The sequence below is a fragment of the Plectropomus leopardus genome, chromosome 7 (assembly GCF_026936395.1).
Source record: "Plectropomus leopardus strain MGB_pleo_1.0 chromosome 7, ASM2693639v1, whole genome shotgun sequence".
In the NCBI taxonomy this organism is placed as follows: Eukaryota; Metazoa; Chordata; class Actinopteri; order Perciformes; family Serranidae; genus Plectropomus; species Plectropomus leopardus.
In genome coordinates this window covers 33,875,179-33,893,064 of record NC_142182.1, presented here as the reverse complement: position 1 = coordinate 33,893,064, position 17,886 = coordinate 33,875,179, and the positions used below count along the sequence as shown (strand labels likewise).

The following is a 17,886-nucleotide window of genomic DNA, read 5'->3' as shown; positions in this document are numbered from 1 at the left end:
TGCCTTCTCTCCATGTTTTTGAAAGAAATCAAGCCAGTTTGTTCAGGTTTTATGACTTAAAGGTTCCTTTGTTGTGATTCGTATGGGGACTGCAGTTTATTTTGAGTCACTCCAACCAGCTGTTCAGTTGCCATAAATGACTCACACTAGTCCCAAAGAAAAATACAATTCATGTCCGTTTGAGTAAAAAACATGACAGAGCCCAGCTGATTTAGCAAAATGTTCAGCTTTTTAAAGAATAAAGTTAATATCTGAGACCTGTTTTAACATTTACTTCTTCATTACAAATGAATGGGCATGAGAATGAGGGCCACAGACAGGGTATAGGGAAGTTACTAAAAGATTACGTGACACATTGTTAGATTTGGTCCTATTGGGATTTGCTGACAATAACAATAATATAGAATATTGATAATTAGCAAGATGATGATCTCGAAACAGGCCCGCCCACACTCATGGCTGGGGCCCTGAAAAGATCCAGTGCATTTTTGTTTTGTTTTGTTGTTGTTTTTTGCAACTTTTTCTTACAAAAAAACCCAGAAAAAAATGACTCAAACCATTTTCACAGGCTACATTTTACTACATTACTATATTTTTTGTCGTTTGACCAACAATGTCAGCACTGATTTTAGGCTAATTTGACCTAATGTAAAAATGTCTAAGCTCATACTCTGTCTGCATCATCTGCTATTTGGATTTTCTCATTTTATCAGCTCATATTGTCAATTTGTGTTTTATATTCTTAATTTGTACATGCTTGAGTAACATTTGCTACACATTGTGCCTTCTTATCTTAATGTTGTTTGTCTTAACCATTGCACATACTGTATCTTTATATTGTATTTTTTTGAAAACTATTTTAGGATACCTTTTAACATCAGGCAAGGGACGAAAACCGTCTCCCCAGCTAACTCAGGTGCATTTACATTAGTTTAAATGTGGACTCGTGGTTATTGTTCCTTCGTTAATTAATAAACAAAAAATTGCAAGTAATGGTGAATATTCTGGTACAAATGAAATTAGGTTATCATTGTGTATATCTGAGAATAACATGCTGGCCCCCCTTAGTGGCTGGGCCCCAGAAAGCTTTCCATTTTTACCCCCTTATGGGCGGCCCTGTCTAGATGTAAAACATTTCACACCAAAACTTTAACTGTAACATGCTTTGTTTTCACTCCCAATTGATTATTTTGATGGTATTTATCATCTAATAGTTGTGCTACACATTTAAGGTGCCATTTTATATTAAAACAGCCTTCGATATATGATTACAGCCCACAGTTAATATCTGTCACATCTAAAAACTGCCTACAATACAAGGGAATTACTTATGCAGTTTTTTTGTATCTCCACAGCATGAGAGAATAATTGTTTTCATATGACCACAGATGCAATATTCATGATACTCATTTTTAACATGAAAGATCTGTTAATGGAGGCATAGTATTTGATGTTGTATTTCTACTAATTGAATTAAATCTAGTCAAAGAGCAGAAATATTTGTCTTAAAGGCTTTTGAACCCCCGGGGTGTGATTATAAATGCATCCCGTTAAAAGAAAAGAATATGTCTTGATTCATTAATTATTGATAAAGGGTGGAAAAAAATACTATGGGTACTCATTAATTTAAGAGAAATAATGTCTCATTGTAGGACAGCATAGCAACAACTCTGCTGTTATAAACGCCCCAATAGATCCATCACACAGGACAGTGGAAACATGCAACCTGTTTAAATAGGAAGTTTCTTTGCTAAAGAGATGGTGTGGGCTGAACAGATGGCCAAACCTGTGCTTTTCACTCCCGTTTCTGTTGAGCAATTAAAAGTTTCTGGCTGTTTTTCTCCCTTCCCCCCAAAGTACAGATTGCAAACATGACAAGAGGTCAAATATCTGCAAGGGAAAAAGGAGTGGAACAACTGTTCCACCGAGCTGCTCCGGCCTCAGCTGGTGTGCAAAGCGGACGTGTATTCACCTGAACGAGGACTGGTAATCACCCCACACCAAAGTGAATAATTAGTGTAATAATTACCAGGCTTAAAATGAATCTGCGAGCTGCCCTCTCTCACAATGCCATCAAGAATAACAGGTGTTGAAAGTGCCTCGAAGGGACAGAGATTAAAGATTATTTCGTTATCCACAGTCTCCTTCAGGCACAACTGTCTTGTGTTTTATCCTGTCATCCACAGCGAGGGTCGTGTGGGGGCTCATTTTCCTCTGGCTTGGCAGTTTTGGGAGCTGGGCATTTGACAGAGAGTGAATGTTGTTTAATCTGGGAGTGTGAGCCGTCCTTGAGATCCTGGACACTCCATGTCCACATAACCTCCAGCTACATGGAGTTAGGTTGTACTAATGGTTATTATTAGCTGCCGCATTGTCTTTTCCTTTTAATAAAAAAATCGCATATATACTGAAATTCAAAAAACATTTTTGGTGTGTGTATTCATATCATTTAAACAAACTGTATTGGAAATGACAAGATTACAATTAAATAAATCCAAATAATACAATTATGTAATTTAATGTTAGTATAATTAGATTCATATTGACTTTTTAACAACTTATTAATCAATATTTTTCCTCATGGTGACCATTTAATGACCTAAATTTTCTTTTTTTCTTTTTTTTTCTTAAAGAGAGGGCACTCCTTACCGGATTTCTGTGGCAGCCGAGTGGCTGTATATACTCTCTGTTTTGACTTAAGCAATGAAGCAAGTGAGCCTAGGGGTGTTTGTTCTTGTAAGAATTACTTAAAGACTTGTCAAGATGCCACAACTCGTGCTTCGGTTCCCGGGCTCTTTCTGTGTTTGTTCTTCACACTTCCTGTGTGTTTTTGAAATTGCTGCAGCAGGTGTAACAGCTCTTAGAGACAACGAATTAAATATTTGTTTCTTATGCTTTACAAAGTGTATTTTGTGTTTTAATTAACTGGAATAACTCCCAATAGTATTCATTTCTATTAGAGTGGTTATATTTTTGGCTATAATAATGTCGCAGAGAACCATAATGTCATGGTATTATTGAGCCACACAAAAAGATGCAGCTACATAACTAGCTATTTGTAGGGATTCCTCAGTGTTTCCACTCAGACTATGTGAATGTCTATGCAAAATCAAGATGAATGTGCAGCTGAAGCAGACATTGGTTGATTATAGCATCAGCACGACATCGCACACTTTATCTCTCACCGCGCCCTGTTGTCTTATAATGTCGTATCATTAGTTTCCCTGACAATGATTTAGCATTCAGCCATCTACCCCATTGACCTGTGCTGTGTTTAAATGTAACCTTCTTTCAGCCTGGGCTGTCATTTGTCACCTTAGCACTGTCACATATAAATTGGACACAACCTGGCATGGCCGGTGACAGGGAGACACAGAGGGGTTGCAAAAGCGAAGCAGCACAATCAGCTGCATCTATTGCATTTACATGGTCTGGGAAGGTTAGCAAGTTGTTCCTGAAAGATTACCACCTCTAATTTCTTTTGGGAGGATGGGACCTTGGTTCTGCTGCCAAGCCTGCTTTTCAGGTCAGGGCCCCCTGAATGTTAACTAAGACCCAGGAGCAGGTCAGCAGGCAGGCCAAGGGACCAGAGGAAAGCCTGCGCCCTGCTCTTACACTGGCGGCCAGCAAGTCGTGCAGAAAGTTGCCATCCATCTTTGGCACAATGCTAATGATCCATTCTGGGAGAGGTCTGTGGTTAGAAAAGCCATCCAGGTAGTTCTCCACTGGTGGCTCCCTGCTGCTAAGTGCAGCACCCACTCTGAAATCTCTGCCAGCTAAAAAGACAGGCTCACTAACCAAAGAGTCTCTGGTATTTCTTCAATAGGAGGCAGAAGTGTTTGATGTCCTCGCAACTGCTCGTCAACCCTCTGGTTGTCTTCTTTAAGCTATGCTGCGAGAAGATTTCATGTGGTGCCACAAAGGGCACCTTCTGCTCTCAGTTTTTTAACTTTTACTTTGATCTAAATTATTAAGCAGTTTCAACTCCAACTCAAACTGTTACGAGTGCTGCAACTCGCTTTTTGCAACTGTTGGATCATGTTTTGAATGCCACTCAGTGACTTTATATTGCAGGCAGCTGGTGTGCATTAAATTAAGTAGAATATAGCTAACATAGTTCCACCACATCTTAAATATCACTTGCATCTATGTGAAATCAAACTGTCACACACAAGCAAAACAATAAATGGTAAAGCACTAATTACAGCTAACAAACATGGCCATTATTCTCTATCAGATATCTTGGCGTACAGATATGGAATGTTTTTAAGAGCTCATAATTTTTAAAAAATAATTTAAATGAAAATTATCATTATATTTAATTCATAATGATGAATTATTTCTGGATTTGTGAATATATATAAACATTTCCTTTTTTCCTTTACACTTTGTATTGGTTCTATGTACTTCTTGGTTTTTATTGGAATAATTGGAATAATCTTTACCGACTGGTTGTTGTTGTTTTCAAGTTGAGGGGGGTCCGTTTGTACAAGCCTCTGGCTTCTTGATCTCTCCTGACACATGTTATGTTTTTTTTATTTATCTGGATTGTATGCAGTTTCCTGCGATAGTCTGGCGAACTGTCCAGGGTGTACCCCGCCTTCCGCCCGATGACGGCTGGGATTGGCTCCAGCCCCCCCGCGACCCTTACGAGGACAAGCGGTTACAGAAAATGACTGACTGACTGTATGCAGTTTTTAACTGTCTGCAAATGAACTATACTAAACCATTTAAACCTCTCGGGAAATTATAAATAAATTAAAAATACAGCTGAGTTTTCACCAAAACTATATGCATGTCCCATCACCATACAGACACAAAAAGCCCTATCACAACACAAATCAATAGTTTTATACTTAACATAATAAAAAACACCCATATTTCAACAATACACAATATCAAGGAATCAAAAACATTATTGAATTCTCTTCAAAAATATATAATATTCATGACATATTAGTGTACAGACACAAAATAGCCCTGTCGTCACACAAATCTACACGTTTATACTAAATATGATAAAAACTCCTGTGTTACCATAACATACAAATACACAATCTATCTATAATAATACACAGGTCATGCACCAAAATAATGTAGGCCTGTATTTGTGTGTATATGAGATAAAGGTAATTTTTTCAGCACTTGTTATTAACAATACCTTTTAGATCATATTCTTTATGTTTTATGAGGAACATTTTGCATTACCATATGTCATTAGAAATACAAAAGAACACAACACTGTCCTGTTCTTCAGAAATGTGCCCGTGTCATTTTATTTAATTTGGTTTACAATGAAATGGCCAATTAAAAATAACTGCATTACTTTGTTAATAAAGCAGAAGACTCGACTCGAGGGAACATTTTTCATTGGCAGTTAATTATGCAGTCTGGTATTCTCAGATGTTCTGAGCAAATGTACAGTGAGACTATAAAGCTGTTATTGTGCTCTGGCTCCATTTCATATTTGCATAACAGAAAGCTCGCCATGTGTTTTGTCGCTGCGTGCAGCATGTTTAGAAAAATGTATGATCAGTGTGTCAAAACTCAGTTGACATAAGGTGGTAATCCCTGATGTTTGATTTGCACAACATGAGTATAATCATATATTTATGCTGTTGATGAGTACACACTCAACACACTGAAGAATTATATCCACTATGTTAAATCTATAAACAGTTGTGCCTGTATAAAAATATCTAGATTCAAATCTCTTCTATGAACCAAATTCTTCTGAATGCTTTTACACATCTTTATTGAACTGTGCTGTTTTTGTGTCTTTCTGAGTTAAATGATGCTTGAACAGCAGAGAGATCGCTCACTATTAACCAGATGGTTTGGTGCAAAAGGTCAGCTGTGTTTCTGAGGGTTAACATCAAACGCCCAAACATAGACAAGAGGGAGCCATGCATAATAATGTCACTATATTCCCTTGTGCAAAGAAAACCAGGTAGATCTTTTCAAAACATAAATGCAGTGTTTTCATGCACTATGACTACAGTCTTTTCTCACTAATAGACTAATTTTCTAGTTCATGCTTGTATTTTTAGTTTGTAGTAGAACATGTTTTAATGTTCAAACGCAGTATGTTTATCACTATCATTTGAAAAGCTCTATTTTTCAAATACACTGCAAAATGTTCCACCAGGAAATACAAGGGAACCCATTTAAAATGAAAAACACAATCGACCACTGTGCACACTGTTTACTGTGACTTTATTCAGAGACGACGCAACACGTTTTGCCTTTAGCTTCTTCAGGTTCGCTCAGTGATATTGATATTGATTGTTTTTTATATGTTTTGCAAATAATGTCATTTTCTTGTATTATGCACACTTCAGAAAATATGTTATTGATACACTCAAAAAAATTAAAAAAGAGAACATGATAATGTTGATAATTAGTCCTGTGACTCAAACAATATTTTATTTGAATAGCAACTATATCTGCTTTATATGAAATAATATATGCAGTACTGACTTATTTCAAAATGGTACCATTAAAAAAAGCAAAAAAAAGTCATTCTTTCAGAACTATTTGCTCAAACTAATGGGAATAACGGGAATGCATTTTTTGCAGTCTTTCATTCAGTTATCAACAATACAGCTATCACGTCACAAGACAGACAGATATAAGCTGAACTCATAAAGTTTAAATATATAAACTTCACAAAGTGTTACATTAATAAGTGATTTTTCTCCTAGGTATGATTTTTCCACTTTCCTTTGTCGACATTTCTCTTTACATTGACAGCGAGTGGGACTGGTCTCCCCTCAGCGATAATAAGAAATATTGGCTTTTAACAGCCACTTTAAAGCATATGGACGCTCAAGGCCATTCCAACATTGTGTAAAAGCCTGAAGGGATTTAAACAGGGTGCAGTTTCTCTCTTCACAAATCTGCAATACGCACCAAAACAACTATCACTTTATGTGAGAATTAGCAAATAGTTATCATTTCTGTGACATAAAAGGGTCCGTGACAACATGCACTGAAATAATAAAATATTGAAAGGTCTATAAAACATAAATGTGAATTCTTGCTACATCTGTCTCTAGCTAATTGAGTTGCTACCAAGAATGTTAGTACTCTGGAGAATAATTTGTCAGTGCAAAACATCGAATGGACCAATTTATTGGTTGCTGCAGGCTGTAGAGTTCCAACAGTCTTTGATCAACCTTTTTAGGTCAGTATCTCTCGAAATACAGAGAGGAGAATTACATAGCAGAGAAAATATTTCATCTTTTTTAAAAGACAAGGAAAAGTATTTTTGTAGTTACACTGTTTGGCTGTAATGGTGAATAAATTCTTTAGAGGGCTTGGAGCCAGAGAGGGGGAAAAATAGAAGCTTTTGTGCACTATATTTATTGTTTTGTGTGGATGGTAACTTAAACATTTATCATAAAAAAGTGACAGAAAGAGTAATTATAAGTTTTTGCTTTTTCTCATCACTCACTGGATGTAAGATGCACTGACAGTTACCGGTAGGCTTTTCTGACACACTACATAAAAAAGGGTGCTTCAAAGAGTATCATGTTGGCTGAGGGGTTGATCAATCTTTGACTTTGAAACATTTTTGGCGTTTTGACAATGGGTGTACTAAAGGTTGTTTGATAGCTCAGTCAAGTGTCAAAATTCTATTTTGCCTAAATAATATGATAACTCCTGATTGAATTATAAGTAGTGTGCTGGTCTTTATGACGAGTGTCCTCGGTGAACCTGATGCAACGGAAAATTTACTGTTATTGTATCGATGGTGCTGTACCTTGAGGAATATGATACCGTATACATCATGCAGACTACGTGACTACGGCAGTATTCAGTTACTTAGTATTGTAACAATAACGTAACATAACCAAAATTTGGCTATTACCACAACTGACACTGAACTTACCCTGAATAAATTATTGGGGCCCATATTTGGCATTTTGCTTTTAATCTGTATCGGCGTTTATTTTAATGATCGCTGATAAAATTAATTAAAAAGTGCAAAGAAAATGTCAGTATAGGAGTAACTTTTATTTTGAAAAACCTCTGGGAGCTTTTTTTATTCATTCATTTTTTACATATATTTACTTTAGAAAAAAAAAGTTGCTGGGAACTTGCTGTATTTGATGTGGAACGTTTCAGTTCTGATTAAACATTTGATAAAGGCATTTAACAAAGTTTTGTATTGGAGTTTGATATATTCCAAATTCTAAATATTGAAGGAAAGATTTTCATTTGTATTGTTAATTCGTATCGGTTCCAAATATCACTTATCGGCCTCCTTATATAGTATCGGTATCGGCTCTGAAAAACCAATATTGGTCGACCCCTACTCAGAAGTGCTGCAAATCAGAATGCCCTCAGTCTAAATGGGATGCAACAATAAAATCAGAAGATATACAAACTGGGGTGAGGAAAATCCCAGTTTCATTTTTTTTCTCTAATTTGAATGGACATATTATAAACAGACCTCCTTTAAATGTTATTATCACTCTCTCTTTGGACAGCAATGTGGAAAAGCTCTTGATCGGTTTTTAATGCACTTTGGAACCTTATTACATTCAAAACAGATAAAAACCCTTCTGAAACAAATTATTTTCTAAATTTGACAATGGTCGGCTGGCCAGCCAGCATCATATTACAGGCCAGATGAGGCATACAGACCATGAGTTGAGTACCACCAACCTACAGTATCTGACAGGTGTAAAATGCATACAATTACATATTTGATTCTTTGTTGCCAGCTGTAATAAAAATCTGTTTTCCAGTTTTTGGATGATCTGAATAAAAATCAATAAAATGCTCATTTGTTTGTCTTATTCGTCAGTAAATTCAACACTCTTACAGGCCATCCAAAAACCTGAGCTGTTCCTCCCTGACAACCTTTGATCTGCACTGTAAAATCTCAAAAGTTAATTTTACTTGAAAAACATCTAGCAAACTGCCTTGAAAAATGTAAGTTTATGTAACTATTAATCTCAATTTATGTTCACTTTATATCTAACTGTAAAGTTTAGCTACAATTTACACATATTTATTTTATTTTTTGTGAAGTTGGCCCCTAAAAATGACAAGTTGAATGAAATCAATCTTTATAACTTTTAGCAATTTCAGTAAATCTAGTACACTGTGTTATATATCTGTATTCTATCAGTTGCAAACTCACCAGTCTTTCTTGTATTTTCTTAACCATGATAAGAAAACAGAACTCACAGATCTCCAAACTTCATCATTAGCAAAATCCTCTTTGTGATGATCCACTTAAGTTAGACTAACTTGATTTAAACAAGAATAGCCCTACTAAAAATGGAAAAGTCTTTCCTTTGCATTTTTTTAAAAAAATCTGTTTATATGAAAACACTGCGAAAACAATTCTCGTGTACACAGATCTACAAAGACAACCAAAAACGCTGCAGTATGAATGCCAGGCCAGTAGTTGGCGGTGTCACTTTGTAATGACACACCACAGAAAAACACCACCTGCATGCCAGTGTGGCCGTGACATCATTGTTCTCACAGGATCCGTGCACTGCCAGTTTACACGCCATTGCATTTTCAAAAGATTACACCCTACAACCTAGTTTCAAAAGTTTACATTTTCAGGTCCCTAAAAACACCTTTGTGTGAACAAAAAGGTCAAACCCCGACAAAAATGTCATGTTTCATGCAGAACCACCAGACTACAGAGTAGCTTCTCTCCACAGGCCATCAGACTCCTCAACTCCTCCTTCGATGCCAAAAGATATAGCAGGACTTTGGACCACTTTAAATCTAATTTTTTCTGAAAATATGTTAAAGAAAAGTGACAATAAAATTACCTTTTACCTTGTAAGAATAAAGATCAAGGTAGGTCTACTGGTCATTTTTAAGTTGCAACAACTTTAACAAATTAAGTAAATACAGATACATTTCAAGTACACATAACAATTAGATATAAAGTAAACATAAATAAAGATTTACAGTTATATTTACTTGGTGGTGGTTTCCAAGATTATTTTAAGTAAGATCCACTTGTCAGATTTTACAGTGTGGATGTGTACAAAGACTTTAGGCACCTTTGTTGAATGAATGGACAACAAATCCTGTAATGACTCTTTAAAGCCATTTTCCTGTTTAGTCACATAGTGACATTTTACAGTTATAGGTGACAGCTAGATAAACCAAATGACATTTGCGTAACGCAGTTTTACTGCAAATGAAGTCAAATAAAAAACATTATAGATGTTATGCAACATATTATATTGTAAATTAATAACTTAAGAGTAGAGCTGGTCTTTCTCTCATTAAGCAACTTTAATTCTGAAAATGGCCAAAAGTAAATGCTAATCACCACCTTAGCCCATTTATTATACCTATGAATGGTCCCTTGGTCACATGGCTGGAAACTGCAATTATGCTGGCAGTAAAAGGAAAAATTGAGCAGTGCACTTAAAAATGCTGAATTGCTTTAATTAATTTGGAAATAGTAGAGTTAGTTAGTGGAGGCCGATCCTCCTGTGTTCCTTCAGAATTGCTGTCTCAACACCAGGCCATGGCATGAAATGTGGCTTTGTTTGATTATATTCAAATCAATGTAAAGAGACACAGTCTCCAGATACATATCATCAAACACTATCAGCTGTATGGCAACAAACACTTTTTATTTCAGCCGCTATGAGAACCTAACCACAAAGCAAATATCTGCTTTTTATATTTGATTGTAACACATTCAGACATTGATTAAAAAACTCAAAATTCACAAGGCAATCAAACTGGAAAAAAGCAATTTTTCTGAGAACAGACACAATAAACTAAAACATGTTTGCTTGGAATATATCCACAATCCATAACAGTGAGGTCATATAATTCATGTCTACTCAAAACATTTCCACAAGGCCCTCAAGATAAGATACCAGGTTGTACAGCACACCACATCATTAGATCACACATGTACGGCGTCTCAGAGGACCTTTAATTTGAGTAGGAAAAGTCTGTTCCTCCGCTATCAGGTTAAAGAGTGGGTGACAAGTGAAGAAAATCACGGCGGAATGCATTAATTAGAAAGACCTAAAAGCATATTTATCAAAGGCTAAGCCATATGGGAATTATCTTGGAAAGGATCTAATAAAGACAGGACAGGTTAATAGAATAAAAGGCCTTGGATAGAATGTGTGCTTATACATAAAATATCAACCTGATCTCACATGTAAACGAATCATTAGGACGTAACGATTAAATGTTATGGCAAGCAGATCCTTAACAATTGAAATGACCTTCATGCGGTTTGACAGTGACAATTGGCTCCTCATGTTCACTCTGATTAAAATGTCAAAGCCTCTGACTTAATTCATCTCGCCATTTGAGAGATTCCACAAGAAATGGACCAATATTTGCACAGAGTGAAAAGACTGATCGCACAAAGCCGAATATGCTGATATCAACAATAAATATTTCATGAACTGGTCTTAATCGGAAAAACAGTACACTGGCGGAAATAAACAGCCCAGTGATTCTGACTGAATCGTCTAAACGGTGTCAATCACGAGTGAATATGGAGGGGCCCCATCCCGGCCACTGATGACTGATGGCCCTTCAGTGGCGATGGAGACAGACGGAGCTGATTGAGGGAGCTTATCTTTATGGTGAAGCCATGGAATTGTTAACAGGATGTGATGGCCTGCGTCCGCCGAGTTGAGCTGGGAAATAAAGCTGTTGGGCTCAGGCTACCTTGCCATCATTCACAGAGGTAATGATCTCTGTCTGACTCAGAAGTAAGTAATAGTCTGCCCATGGGTTAGTGAGGGCACGACACAGCGTCACTGACAAAGTTGAACTTGGACATGCAGTTCAGTCCGCTGCTATATTTTAATACATTTAATGGGCTTAATAAAGATTAGAATATAATGTAGAAACCTGAGGTTCATGAGATGAGAAGAAGAGATGAGCGTCCCCTGATTTCTAGCCATGGACATTTTTAAATTTTTGTCCCTTATGATTCAGGAGTAAAGTAGAGCACGACAACTACAAAATTAAAATACAGCTCTTTAAAAGTCCCTCACATCCAGTAGTGAACCTAGCAGATTGGGTGCCCTAAGCAGGCCCCCACCCCCAACATGTTTTTTTTTGGAGGGGATGGGGGGGGGGGTTCTTTTATATTTATTGTACTTACAAAAACAAGAACAAACAAGAAATAAACAGCTTAGATCAAAAATAACAATAAATAAAAATGCCACTTATCCCTTTTTCTTTCTTTTTAACTACACCCTGAACAGCTTTTGCCTTTTCATTTTCTATAACTCCAATGCTCTCAACATACACTCCACTGTTCAGACTGTGATGATCACTTTTTTCATTCTCTCTTTTTTGGATAATTTGTTTGTCACCTTTTACTAATTTCTTGCAATTTGCGGGACATTTCATGCTAAGTAGCTCATCATTTTCAAAAGAAAACAAAACAACTTGCTTAGATTTGCAAGGTTTAAATGCTTGTGAAAGGCGTCATACCACTGCACAAAAAAACTGATGTTGACCCAGGTTTCAAAGATTAATATCATGTATTTTAATGTAACTAAGTACATTATTAATGACAGATTATTAGATCCAGGATATGTTTTTATTATTAGGCCCTTTCTTATATTTTAAAACATATATAGCCTATATATTTAGATCCAGGACTATTTATAAAACTTTTGGTGCCTAAAGCCTCAGACGTCATGCCTAATGATGTAACTGGTGGTACCCCTGCTGACTGTTGGCATTAGATTTTTTAATAACTTTTCCGTCATGTTCGATTTTGGGTGCCGCCCTTGACCTATGACCCCCTATACAGGAAGATCACACACGTCATATGCCATAATTTTTGTGAGCATACAGACCACCTATAATGAACGATAGTGGAGATGATATTCTTCTTGAGAACAAAATGGAGGCGAGGGTCTGTTGAAAGGAAGCAATCAAAGATCTGGCTCCACTCAATTATCTTTAGCAGGATAATTAATCAATTCAGTATGCACATCCAAGTCTCAGAGGCGTCTTTGAGATAATTGTCCTCATCGACTTGAATAATTATTTGTTTGCTGATTTAATCATTTTCGCATTTGGAAAACAAATGAACTATGCCGGTACATACTCCAGATTTTTTTTTCTTTTGATGTTGGCAGGTGAAAATTTACTAAATGTGTATCAAGCTTAAGTACTAATGTTATCATAAACCCTAATGCAGAATGTCTCTGGAGAAATTAAATGCAACCATATTCACAATTTATGTCATTATGTGTGTATTTTTTTCAGAACCCTAACCTCAACTTGAAGAAGGTCAATAAAACATGAATTGTTTCTGCCTTTTGGCATCAATACAAACTCCACTGAATCAAAGGCTAATATTTCTCAGCTATGAGGTCAGCCCTGGGTTACAGACACAGTGTCCTTATATAATGACTGGCGTGTTGAAAACAGTTGTCGGAGTCTTCAGTTCGCACCATTATGAGTTTGAATGAGACCTCGTGGCTACTGCAGCAAATAGCACAAATTAAGAGGGTCATTTTAATGGCACTCACTACTATTTATCATACCGTTTTAAATGTTTTGCTCATTTGTTTCCATTAAATATTTCATCTTCCCTTAAATATTCATTTAACTTCCTCTTTAAATTTTTTACCAGTCTCTTTGCAGTTGCTATCTTTTTTGCCTCCCTTTTAGGCTTTGCAATCATAAATAATTATCCATCTACACCCAGAAAGAGATTGCATAAAACATGCACATGAATCCTTTTTGTCTTTTCTCATTAGTGATATACTTCGAGTAGCCTAAATACATCCCGCTACCCCACTTATGGAAATTGGTTGAAGAACCTTCCTTAATGATTCGGCTTCACAAATAGGTTACAGCTTCCATCTCTGATCCCAACATTCATCCCTGCTTTCATCATGAAAGGAGGGGTCTGCTACAGCGTGTGCATTGAGATCTGGAGTTCTTGTATTACTTTTAAAAGGAGATATATATCCTGCATCAGACAATGTTACTTTCTTTAAAAACCAACTTTGAGGCTACAGTGGAACTGTATGAGCAACAACAGCTGCTCCCTGACACTAAAATGTGTTTTGATGAATAGGGTTTATTGTAATGAACCATGCTAAACAAACATTCAAATTGTGAAAATGTCACTAAAGCTACACTGCACAGGTTTTTTTTCGGTCTTGAAAGTATGTTATTCTGATTAATTATTGCTAAAAGTTTCCTTATTGTCATTTATCATATTTTACCTGCTAACATACAATTTCAAACAAAATAAATAAATAAACAAAATAAAATAAATCAAAATAAAATAAATCAAGGATAAGGAGAAATTAAAAGTATATCAAAAATCATGAATGATAAAAATGCTATTGTTATTCTGTATTTTCTGTTTCACTTAATAAAGTATAAATGTGAATTAATTTACAAGAAACATTCAGGATACATTCCTCTGTCTGTGATATATGTGCGAATAAAGCTTTGCTCAATACATTTGTCTTGGCTAAACACGCAACATTTGTCTTAATTTGTTAGATAATTACAACATGACTCATTAGCAAACAGCACCATGGTGGAAGGCGGAAGGGAAGCATAAACTCTCAATTTGACTGGATTATCCTTTTGTGATGAGGCCTAATGATCCAACAGAGTAAATAGCAATGTGTTAATTAGAAATTACACTGAATGATCTGCTGCACACAGAGGAGGTATTAACCAGGCACCATCATTATATTAAATCTATGGCTCTTTTTTTTAAACCATGAGGTCTGATAGTAAAATGGCAATTATTACTATCCCCAAAAGAGAAATTATAGCGCATTTGTTGCAGTTCAGTTTGCTGAAAGCTCCTAAAACTAAATAGATTGACATGCTCTATAATCTCCAGAAATATTAATTGATAAGGCCTCCCCTGAGGGTCGACTGCAAACATGAATTTGAGAATATCACCATATAAAAAAGACTTGTATTTTTACCTGAATTACCAGACACAACAAAATTCAGAAAAATGTGGAAACCATCTGGATATGAAACTTCAAATTTGGCTTTTGTAATTATAATTACATTTGGAAAACCTCTCCTCATTACACCTCAGACTCTGATTCAGTTTGCATTTCACAAAGGTTTGAGTTCTGGTGGAATTTGATCAGTGAATTCCTCCCCAAACTGCAGTGTTTAAATAGGCATCTGCCTCCATCTAGTGGCAAACATGAGTCACTGCAGGGTGAAGTAGGGATTCATTGACCTGACTAGGGTGGGCTAATTGTTTAATTGTTAAATTTTTGATCTGCCATTTATTGATGGACACTGTATAATTAACCACAAATAATAATGTAGTTCATGTATTTAAATAAAGTCTAATATGTTTTTTGATCTTATGTGATGATGTGGCACGTCATACAACATACCTGTGCATGCTCATCCACAGCCATCTGAAAGAAAAGGGGAGAAAAAAATCCATGAAACACTTACAATGACAGCACAAGTCCACACACTTAAAAAGCATTAATTGCTAGTTAATAACACCAACCTGTACACACTTACAACTGTTATTTGTTGTTAATTGTTATAACTGACAACTGACAACTAACTCTCAAAAGAGACTGTTCACTCCTGACTCAAGACAGCCATCATTGTTCCTGTACCTAAAATGTCTGCTGTGTCTAGTCTTAATGACTATCGCCCTGCGGCTCTTACCCCCATCCTGATGAAGTGCTTTGAGAAACTGGTTCTCCAGCACATCAAAGACGACATCCATGCCAGCCTGGACCCTCACCAATACGCTTTCAGAACCAACAGATCCACAGAGGATGCCATTTCTACTGCTCTTCACTCAGCCTTCACTCACCTGGAGAATAAGAACAGCTTCATCAGGATGCTGTTTGTTGACTTCAGGTCAATATTCAACACAATCTCTCCCATAAAGCTGTTTGGAAAACTTAACACTCTGGGCTTCAGTACAACTCTTTCAACTGGATACTGGACTTCCTCACATGCAGACCCCAGAGAATCTGGATTGGCAGTCACACCTCCTCTACATTAGTGCTCAACACCGGAGCCCCCCAGGGCTGTGTGCTCAGCCCCCTCCTGTTCACACTGTGCACCCATGACTGCACTCCCAGACATCAGGAGAACTCTATTGTGAAGTATGCGAACAACACCACCATCATTGGCCGTATTACAAATGACGATGAGAGTTCATACCGGGAGAAAATCAACAATCTTGCAGAGTGGTGCACAGAGAACAACCTACTGCTCAACGTTAGTAAAACTAAAGAGCTGATTGTTGATTTTAGAAAGAAGGAGGCAAAGACACACACCCTTGTCTACATCAGTGGAGCTGAGTTGGAGCAGGTGAACAGCTTTAGGTTCCTTGGAGTCACTACCACTGAGAACTTCATCACACATCACCACCCAGGTTAAAAAAGTACAGAAAAGGCTCTACTTTCTACAGAAACTCAGGAAGGCTAAATTCTAGAGCAACATCCTGGTTAACTTCTACAGAGGAGCAATAGAAAGCATACTGACTGGAAACATCACGAACTGGCATGGTTAGTGCACGGCCCAGGACAGGAAGGCTCTACGGCGGGTGATTAAAACTGCCCAGAACATCAATGGTTCCCATCTGCAGAGCATCACTGACCTTTGTGAAGTGAGGTGTCTGCACAGAGCCCAAAAAATACTGAAAGACAGCAGCCAGCATAGACACAGTCTGTTCACCCTGCTGCCATCTGGAAAAAGATACACAAGTATCTGCTGCCGAACCACCAGACTACAGAGCAGCTTCTTTCCCAGGCTGTGAGACTCCTCTATTCCTCCTTCAACGCCAAAAAGATGTAGCAGGATTTAGGGTCAACTTTAATTTAATTTCCTCTTAAACCACGTTTAAGAAAAATGACAAAAAAAATCTACCCTGTACCTTGTACCTTGAAAAAAATACACTGGGAGTGCGACACTTATATTCACTTTCTTCTAATAAAAGAAATAATAAAAATAAAACTAGGGTTGCTTATGAAGGCAAAAATGTTTTGGACTGCTGCTGCAAGTTGAGAAAACACACAACTACAACTAGGTTTACTAATGATGACGGGCATAATAATAGACCAATGGAGGAAGAAGAAGATATACTTAGGATAGATCTTTTACTTTAGTAGCAGTTCTGCAAACTTATTGATAAAAGTCCTGCATTTAAAATAAAAAACACTTAAGCAAAATCATATAAGTGTAAGCAATAGAATTTATAAATAAAAGTATGAAAGGTTACTTTTTCTTTTTTCCTTGCTTTTGCTTTGCTTTTTGTTTGTTTTTAATGGTTCGTTTCTCTTTCTGTTTTGTTTTTGTTTTCAACTTGAGTTTATATTCTATTTTTTGTCATACTTGTTTATTTCTTGTGTTCTTTTCTTTAGAGAGTAAACGGCAAAGTGGGAGTTATACACTGAATCAATAAATACTTTCTGGGAAGTAACATTACCATTGAATAGTCTGTGTAAATAAATAGTTAGTATGTGAATTTATTGAGAGCATCTCCTCTGTGTTTTATGTTTTATGTGTTGTCTTCATGTGGAATAAATGAAAAAGCTTTGTTTGTTTTTTACATACCAAAGGCAAAAGTAGCCTATTTGTTATGGAAAATAAACCCTTTCTGTATGTTATAATATTATTTTGGCCTATTTATTCATATTGATTTAATAATTGTAAGCAGCATGTTAAGATTGTAACTTGTCCAAATTGAGCTAATTTCCACTTCTTATATAAGTCTACTGTGTAGGCAGCTGTTGGATGGTTTAATCAACAAAAAAAGCATCTCAGGCCTACTTTATAAACTGATCGTTGGTTTAATTGGTCACTTGTATTTAAATGGAGTGGAGTGAAATTTACACAAGGTTACCTCATTCTGGAATAAAATGA

The 17,886-nt window shown here is 36.4% G+C and overlaps 1 long non-coding RNA gene across 2 annotated transcripts in view; it reads right to left on the bottom strand.

Annotated features, from left to right (window-relative positions):
* The window catches only part of LOC148189245 (uncharacterized), a 52,024-nt gene that overhangs the window by 33,340 nt on the left and 798 nt on the right, over positions 1 to 17,886 (bottom strand). The window contains exons 2-3 of one of the 2 annotated variants that reach the window (XR_015777099.1): positions 15,676 to 15,826; positions 15,387 to 15,410 (exon numbers count right to left, since the gene is read on the bottom strand). This is a non-coding gene — a long non-coding RNA (uncharacterized LOC148189245). The remainder of the gene's footprint in view (positions 1 to 15,386; positions 15,411 to 15,675; positions 15,827 to 17,886) is intronic. The other variant, XR_015777098.1, reaches the window with a different exon arrangement.